At 39.1% G+C, this 7,159-nt stretch overlaps 1 pseudogene; it reads right to left on the bottom strand.

Moving 5' to 3' along the window:
• Positions 1–4,527: 4,527 nt before the first annotated feature.
• On the bottom strand, positions 4,528–6,653 carry LOC149175822 (SAC3 family protein B-like; annotated as a pseudogene).
• Positions 6,654–7,159: the final 506 nt, after the last annotated feature.

Genomic DNA, 7,159 nt, shown 5'->3' with positions numbered 1-7,159 from the left:
CACATCAAAACATAGGAGGCGAAATTTGAGTGAGAAGTGGTAAAACATTTTGTTTCAGGACTGTGCGTTGCGCACTAGCCCAACGCGCCGCACCTGGTGAGTGCACCGTGGCAGTGTAAAAAATGCACTGTGGAGGAGTGCCCAATGCGCCGCGTTGCACCTATGCATCGCGTTGTTCTCCAATGCACCGCGCCAGGATTTTACACAGTCACGGCTTGAAAATTTGCAAGCTTTGCCTTCTCTTCACTAAACCTCGACTTCAATCGACCCTTTGAATGCCAAACTGACATTGATACACATAGAAACGTTTTCACAAAGACATGACTTTGATTTCTTCTGATTCGGCAAACCAAGTTGTATAATTTGGCATTTCGGGCATTTGAATGCAAACTCTGTTTTGTTTGATTTTGCTTTGTCTCTTTGTGCTGATGATGTTCTTTCTGTTTGTGCTTTTGCAGGGATAGGAGCAGCTGAAGCTGCTGCCATTGAAGAGCTGTACAACTTTGAAACACTTTGAAAAATTACATATTTATTATAAAAACACATTTGATGATTTATTCTTCAAAACAGGGTTTTGAAGAAGAATCAATCTCACATTATTGACGATTACATTCCTGAAATAAAAAATTACTGAAACTTCCTCTAGCCTGCAAGCGTTATTTCACACTTCTGGAGACAAAACCCTGGACTCAAGAATTAAAATAACTCTTTCTGACCAAAATGGAATTTGATGACTGCAAATGACGAGAAATGAACCTTGGTGAATTATACTCTGACAGAGGACTGACAAGACTGAGTCTAACATTGTCTCCAATTGGGATGGCATCTCTCGCTCCATGGAGGTGCCAAGAACATCAGATCTATGGGAGAGCTAGACAATGCCTTCGTCCATTATTCCAACAAACCAACATGACTCAATTTATTGACTGAAACTCGACTTAAACTGTCTCAATGCAAACTGAAATAACTGAAAAACTTGACTCTAACAAACTAACTCAAAATGGCAAAGACCTGGACTTAAAACTTAAATCTGGGTGGCAGTACATGGCCACTTGTGTTTCTTACAAGACAATATATCCTCAAACTATATCAAAATGCCAATGCAACCAATCAAGAAGATGGCTTCTTGACTGATTCTTCCTATCATATCTTCTAGTCAACAGTAGATGCTTGTAACTGGGTCTCCAAAAAGCTAATTTACCATGATCTCCTTCATCACTGAACACTACAATAATCACCTTCACTGCTAGCTACAACAAACTTGCCAGAGGATCTTGAAAAACCTGAAGATTTGCCATTGCCACCCCCTACTGAGAAAACAAGATGTCTTTTTCTCTTGCTTCTGATTTTTCTTCATAAATAAGAGCATGTTCCTGGTCTTCAAAAAATTCTGAACAAGTAGACGAGTAGATTTCCTCTTCAAAGAACGTTTCAAAACATGAAACATATGAAGAAGAATTTGACATGGAATCCATAATAGTCTAGTCGGCTATAGTCTGAATATATTTCTGATCATCTTGGCATGATATGACAGCCAGTTTCTCATTACATTCATCACATTCATCAATCATGAGAAAAGCAACTTCATATGATTCTTGAAACTCAAGCATGAAATCTCTATCATCTATCATAAATTCATCAAGAGAAACTTTTTCACCTACTTGAACAAAGATATCCTCTTGCTGTTCATGAATTGACTGGATTACCTTGGTAGGAAGGTTGTGTTCTGATGAGATGAGGGCAGTTAGGCCTGTAACTCTGTCTTCTTCATTTGAGGCAGCCTCAACAATGCAATTCTCTTCTATGAGATTCAGAACCACCTGTTTTTCCTCATCACAATCCGTCTCTCGATCTGGTTTATCATCATCATTTTTGGAGATTGGAACATCATTTTCCTGCGTATCCTCATTTATTTCAACCAGATCTGAAATAGGACTTCTTTTTTCATCATTTTCAGTCATATGGAAATCTTTAACCTACTGATTTTGATCCTGCTGCAAAGTTTCCTCTAAGAGTTCTGTAGGCTACTGAAATGGATTTTCATACAATGCTTCCATGATTTCTTCGTCCATAAAATTATCATCCTCATAGTATTTTTCAAGGCTCTCAATAAAACCATAAGCATGCTTGCAACAATCCTGAACTAAATTTAATGCTGGATAAGATTCTTTATACTTCTCAAAGAATATTGAATGAAAATCCTTTAGACAATAAATGGAAGCAGGTGGCAAACTTTCATACCAAGATCGGGCTTCGTCTTCCAGAGTAGCCATAAACATTTTCATCAAATAGTCTTCAGGAAAATTGATCTTTAATCTATACACATGAATGTGAAATTTCACCAGATGAAGAGCAGCGTCATTACCTTCCACATTTCTTAACACAGGCAAATTCTTTGACCAATCGACCTTGGGAATTTTATTAGGAAAACTTGGGATGTGATCTCGACTCATGGGAGCGTATCTTCTTGCAATCTGATCCATCTTGAAAATCTTACCACTACTGATCTCTCTACAGTGGAGTCACCATGAAGCACCGATGGCTAGATTCTTCAGTGAATGGAGTCACCATGAGAATGATTTCAGCTGTCTTCTTATGTCTAATCGTTGTTCACCGTCAACAATCAGATCGGAACTTGAGATATGAACTGGGGCAAGACAATCTATAAGTAACCTTCGTCCCTAGCGGAGTCGCCACTATGTTAGCGCTCAAATCTGCCTCAGGCTGAATGAAGGCGAGGTTCAAGGCAACATCAAACCAAGCTCAGCCTCGTAGCTAGCCCTACGAGGACAGGAGAGGGCTCTCTCTGGGTCTATCTCGATAAAATGATAAATAGTGTCCGAGATGACTTGAAATGGGAATTGATTTAGGATAGTAAAGTGAATTTGAATGAGGGATATTTGATTTAATGACTAAGTTGCTGGGCTGCATGGGACAAGGACAGCATGAGCAGAGATTTAACCAAAGGCACAGGATATTTCATAAGGCGAGATAAGCATGAGGTTTTAGCAATCGAATTGAATTTAAATGGGGTGAAAAGACTGTTTAAGAAAGCTGAAAAGGGCATTAATGTATGAATCCTTTCCAGGCAGAAGAAAACACATAAAGGCTGAACACTTCCTCAAGGCAGAGCAATGACTGAATTCTACCTTTCTCACTTAAAAGTATTCAGCTGGAAATGATCATGAATGAAATGCAAAACATCACAGGATACATATGAAACAGAGAGAAAAACACATGCCAAAACTCATACCACAAGAATCTTATAAATCAGAGCTGCACCATTTAATTATTTCTCTGTCAATCTGTACAGCCAAACGCTGAGTTATTCCTCCACCGTTTCCTAGAACTCAGAACTCTCCACAAATGATTTGTCATACAATAAATAAATTTCATCTGAGGGAAAACACATCGATGACAAGTAGGGAGCTGGAAAACCAATCGACGAAGATAGGGAAAGAACTGTCCATCTGTGCTGCGGACAGAGCAATGTTACATTATTCCATTTGAAACTTTTTTGATGATCAATAAAAATACGAAAACTGTAGCTGCATATCATAACTGAAGTGAAAAATAGGAAATCGAATCCTGTTTCTCTACCCTGGTAGATGTCTCTGATTTAAAGTTTGGCTTTTTGGTTTCCGACTTTTTGCCTTCCCTGTGCCTTTTTCACCGCTTGGTTTTCAACTTTTTCACCTTTTGTGTCATTCAAAGCCTCCTCCTTTATGCACTGCTTACAACAATATTGATGTGTTCAATGCTTCCCCCCTTCCCTTATATTATGGACTGAAAATGCATTTTTGTAGAATTTGATATATCCCTTTCACTGATACTCCACTCAAGATTCTTCTAAGACCGAAATGGAACCAACTTCAAAGAGTCTCAATTAAGTTCAGATGATATTCTTCTCTCATTATTTATGATTAAAACTAGTATTCGACCCAAAGAAAAAGTCAAGTCAGGTAATGAATTTATTTCATCGAACTTACACCCAAACTACAAGGTACTTAAGAATTTGTTGCAGCTGAATTATGCTTGTAGCAGCACATTCTTTCCACTGAGTCACACATCGGATGTTGTTATACTTGTCTCTTTAAAATCAAACTATTGTAGAAAAGTGTCTTTAAATAGCGCAAGGAATCTTGGATTTTGTTTTTGGTTTGATAATTTGGAAGTGAACCATGTCGTTGGTAATCACATTCCAAAAGATTACTGCGAGCAAAAATGCCTTTGTTTATGGTATGCCATTATGGAATCGATTTTTGAATAATGCATTGTCACCTGTATTGAAGACTTGTGTCATTCAAGGTCGCCTCCTCTGTTTGACCAAAATCTATAGTGTGTTGCACCTCATCAAGATCTCGAATTTCTTAGTTTACTTCTTCCATGCCACCTTCTTCTGCCAAAAAATTTGCTCATCAGAGGTGATTGCACAGGTGCATCCTTGAGTTCTCTGGTTATTTTATCCAATACCACTGATTCTTGATTGCCTTCCCTTGCATGTTGCAAGAATTGATTTTTTAGAATCTATCCATTAGGTGCCAACCTTAAACCCCTTGATAGAGCCCTAGAACTTGCTTCAAACATTTCATTTAATGAAGGTTCCACTTTGGTAGCACTTGCAGAGGATATAAAGACTTGATGAGTAGATGAAAGAAGGTTCTTTACATCATTTCCTGCTGAAACAATGGTGCCTGGTCATGAAACATATGCAACAGGAGCAGGTTCACTAGCTAATAGCATTAACCACCAATTGTAAATTTTTCGATATATAGGAACCCATTTTGGAATAATAAGACTTCTAGAACCAATGCATTCATAAGAAGTGTTGTTATGTACCATTAAATTAGCCTCCATCAACATCATCAAATCACCTTTTCTTGCCAAGATTATCTCAGTCAAATATTGACATAAGGATTTCTCAAGATATGTTTTCTGTTCTTGGACGTCATCCAATGCACTAATTTGAGGATGTAAATTCAATGATGAATATTCTTGCAATTTGACCCCACAAGAAACAGGACCCCAGTTTAATGAAGGAAAGTAGGGAAGCTTGCACACTCTGAGTGCATGAACAATTGAATCAATGTTAGAAACCACGTTCCATCCAGACTTGGGCAAATATGAGTTTAGAAATCCACCTTCCACAATATCATCAAACACATTAATTTTAGGTGGCGGCCAACCAGGAACACTGTTCTGAGCTGCGAAACAATGTCACTTTCAGTTCTTTCCAATGCCTGATTGAAAACAGCAATACAATCCCTCGGTGTCACTTCTGATGGCTTCACATTTAAGAGGGCGTTCAAATGAGGGTCCAGAGACTCTAAAACCAGATCTCGAACGTCTGAAGGATAAACATTTGGTTGTAAAGGAGCATGATGGGCAAGCCACAATAACCCCTCTCTTAAGCAATCATCACTAAAAAAAACCCTTTGACATCATTTTCATTCTCTCTATCAAGAATAACAGACCAGCTATTAATCCTCATCCTATCCAATTTATGAAGCTCTAACAGGTTCTCTATTGTGATTCCTTCAACATTTCCAGAGCTCAAGATCAGGAGAGGTAAGTGGGAACTCGGTTGAGTACTCCTTACAAGAGACTGCAGTCTTGTTCGTTCAAGATCCCATCGAGCATTGTCAGCCAATAGAAACAGAAGGCCACTTGATCCTACTAAGCTAGCCTCATTGCTTTCAAGACTGTCAGCATCAAAAGCCACATCTCTCAAAATGGACAAACTTAACAAATCATGAGTGCCACTACCTTCAGTATCCATGGCAATCCATTTCTTCAAAATAGTCATATCTGACTTGCACTCTTTGCTGTCTATTTCACCATTGCTCATTAATTCAGCACACAACCATCGCCCCACCATGGTGCTGTGAAAGTTACATGATTCCATAGAATGGCCTAAGTTATCTTTCATTCGAGAACATGTCACTAACTCCCAACATAGACACTTGGCATGAGGATATTTTTTTTTTTTTTTAAATAGGCATGATTATCTCAGGCCCATCCAGTCTTGACCACATTCTTTCATGTCTCTTACGTCTTTCTTTTATAATCTGATCAATCTTGATCTCTAACGCCAGTGGAGGACACGTGGGTATGCCTACCACGAATTCTTCATAGCATGCATTCACTTTGTTGAATCTAATAGGAGGGCCCAAAAAGAGAGAATTCAGAGCTTTAGCAGCCTTCATTCGACGCATATTGTGCACCTTTTTTGCTGCCTGACGCTTCCATTTCCTCAGGAAAATGTTCAATTTAGCATGATTAGCTTCTGCCATCCACATAGCCAGTCTTGCTTTCTCTTCTTCAAGTTCAGATTCAATTACGACACTCTCATCTTCTTCGACTCTCTCAGTACCACGTGTTTCAGCTTTATCACATAACGATTTTGATACATCCTTTCTTTCAACTGGATTCACTAAGCATTCTTCCACCGGAATAAGACTCCTGTTAACGTCCAACTCTAGTTCAGAAGCAAACACATTTCTACGTTTTTTCTTTGGCTGATGCTCTTGCAGTGAATTCGACAAAGGTAGTTTAGACTTTCCTGCTACAGATCTGGGTGTCACATGTTCTATGCTCAAATTTGGCATGGGCAATGAGACTGGCAACTTGTCTGCTTCCTCTACCTCTTCCATTTGATGACTTCCAGACTCCTAAAGAATCTGCCAGTGTTGGACCTAATCTTCATCATTGAGTTTCTCATGCTCTTCATAATCAAGCATTTCCTCTTCTGGGGGGACAATGGAAGCAACTGTAGATTCTTTAGACTAAGTATCCCTATTAGACTTATCAACTGGAACATCCACAACCTTCATAGCTTGCCAAGTGCCATCCATAATTGGCACCTGACCAGAAGAAAACACATCGAAGACTACTTTTGTAGACCTTTTCTGATGTACAAGTTGAGAACACTTGGTGGAAAAATCCGTATCACTACTCAAGAATGGACCTTATTTCACCATGTAAGCATCTTCATATTGCTTGAGAGAAAACCCGTGGTATTCTAGAAGACCTTCAATACCTTCTCCGTCCATGCCTAACCACTTTACAACCTGAGCAACTGGAATACCTTGATTCTTCTGCAACCCACTGTGCAATGAAGCTGACGCTTGAGTCCGCAACTGTTTGATGTTGCAGCAGG

This window comes from Pinus tabuliformis, chromosome 4_1, assembly GCF_031772625.1.
Source record: "Pinus tabuliformis cultivar Carrire ecotype Pingquan chromosome 4_1, CPIR1, whole genome shotgun sequence".
Taxonomy (NCBI): Eukaryota; Viridiplantae; Streptophyta; class Pinopsida; order Pinales; family Pinaceae; genus Pinus; species Pinus tabuliformis.
This window is presented reverse-complemented; position numbering and strand designations above follow the sequence as displayed.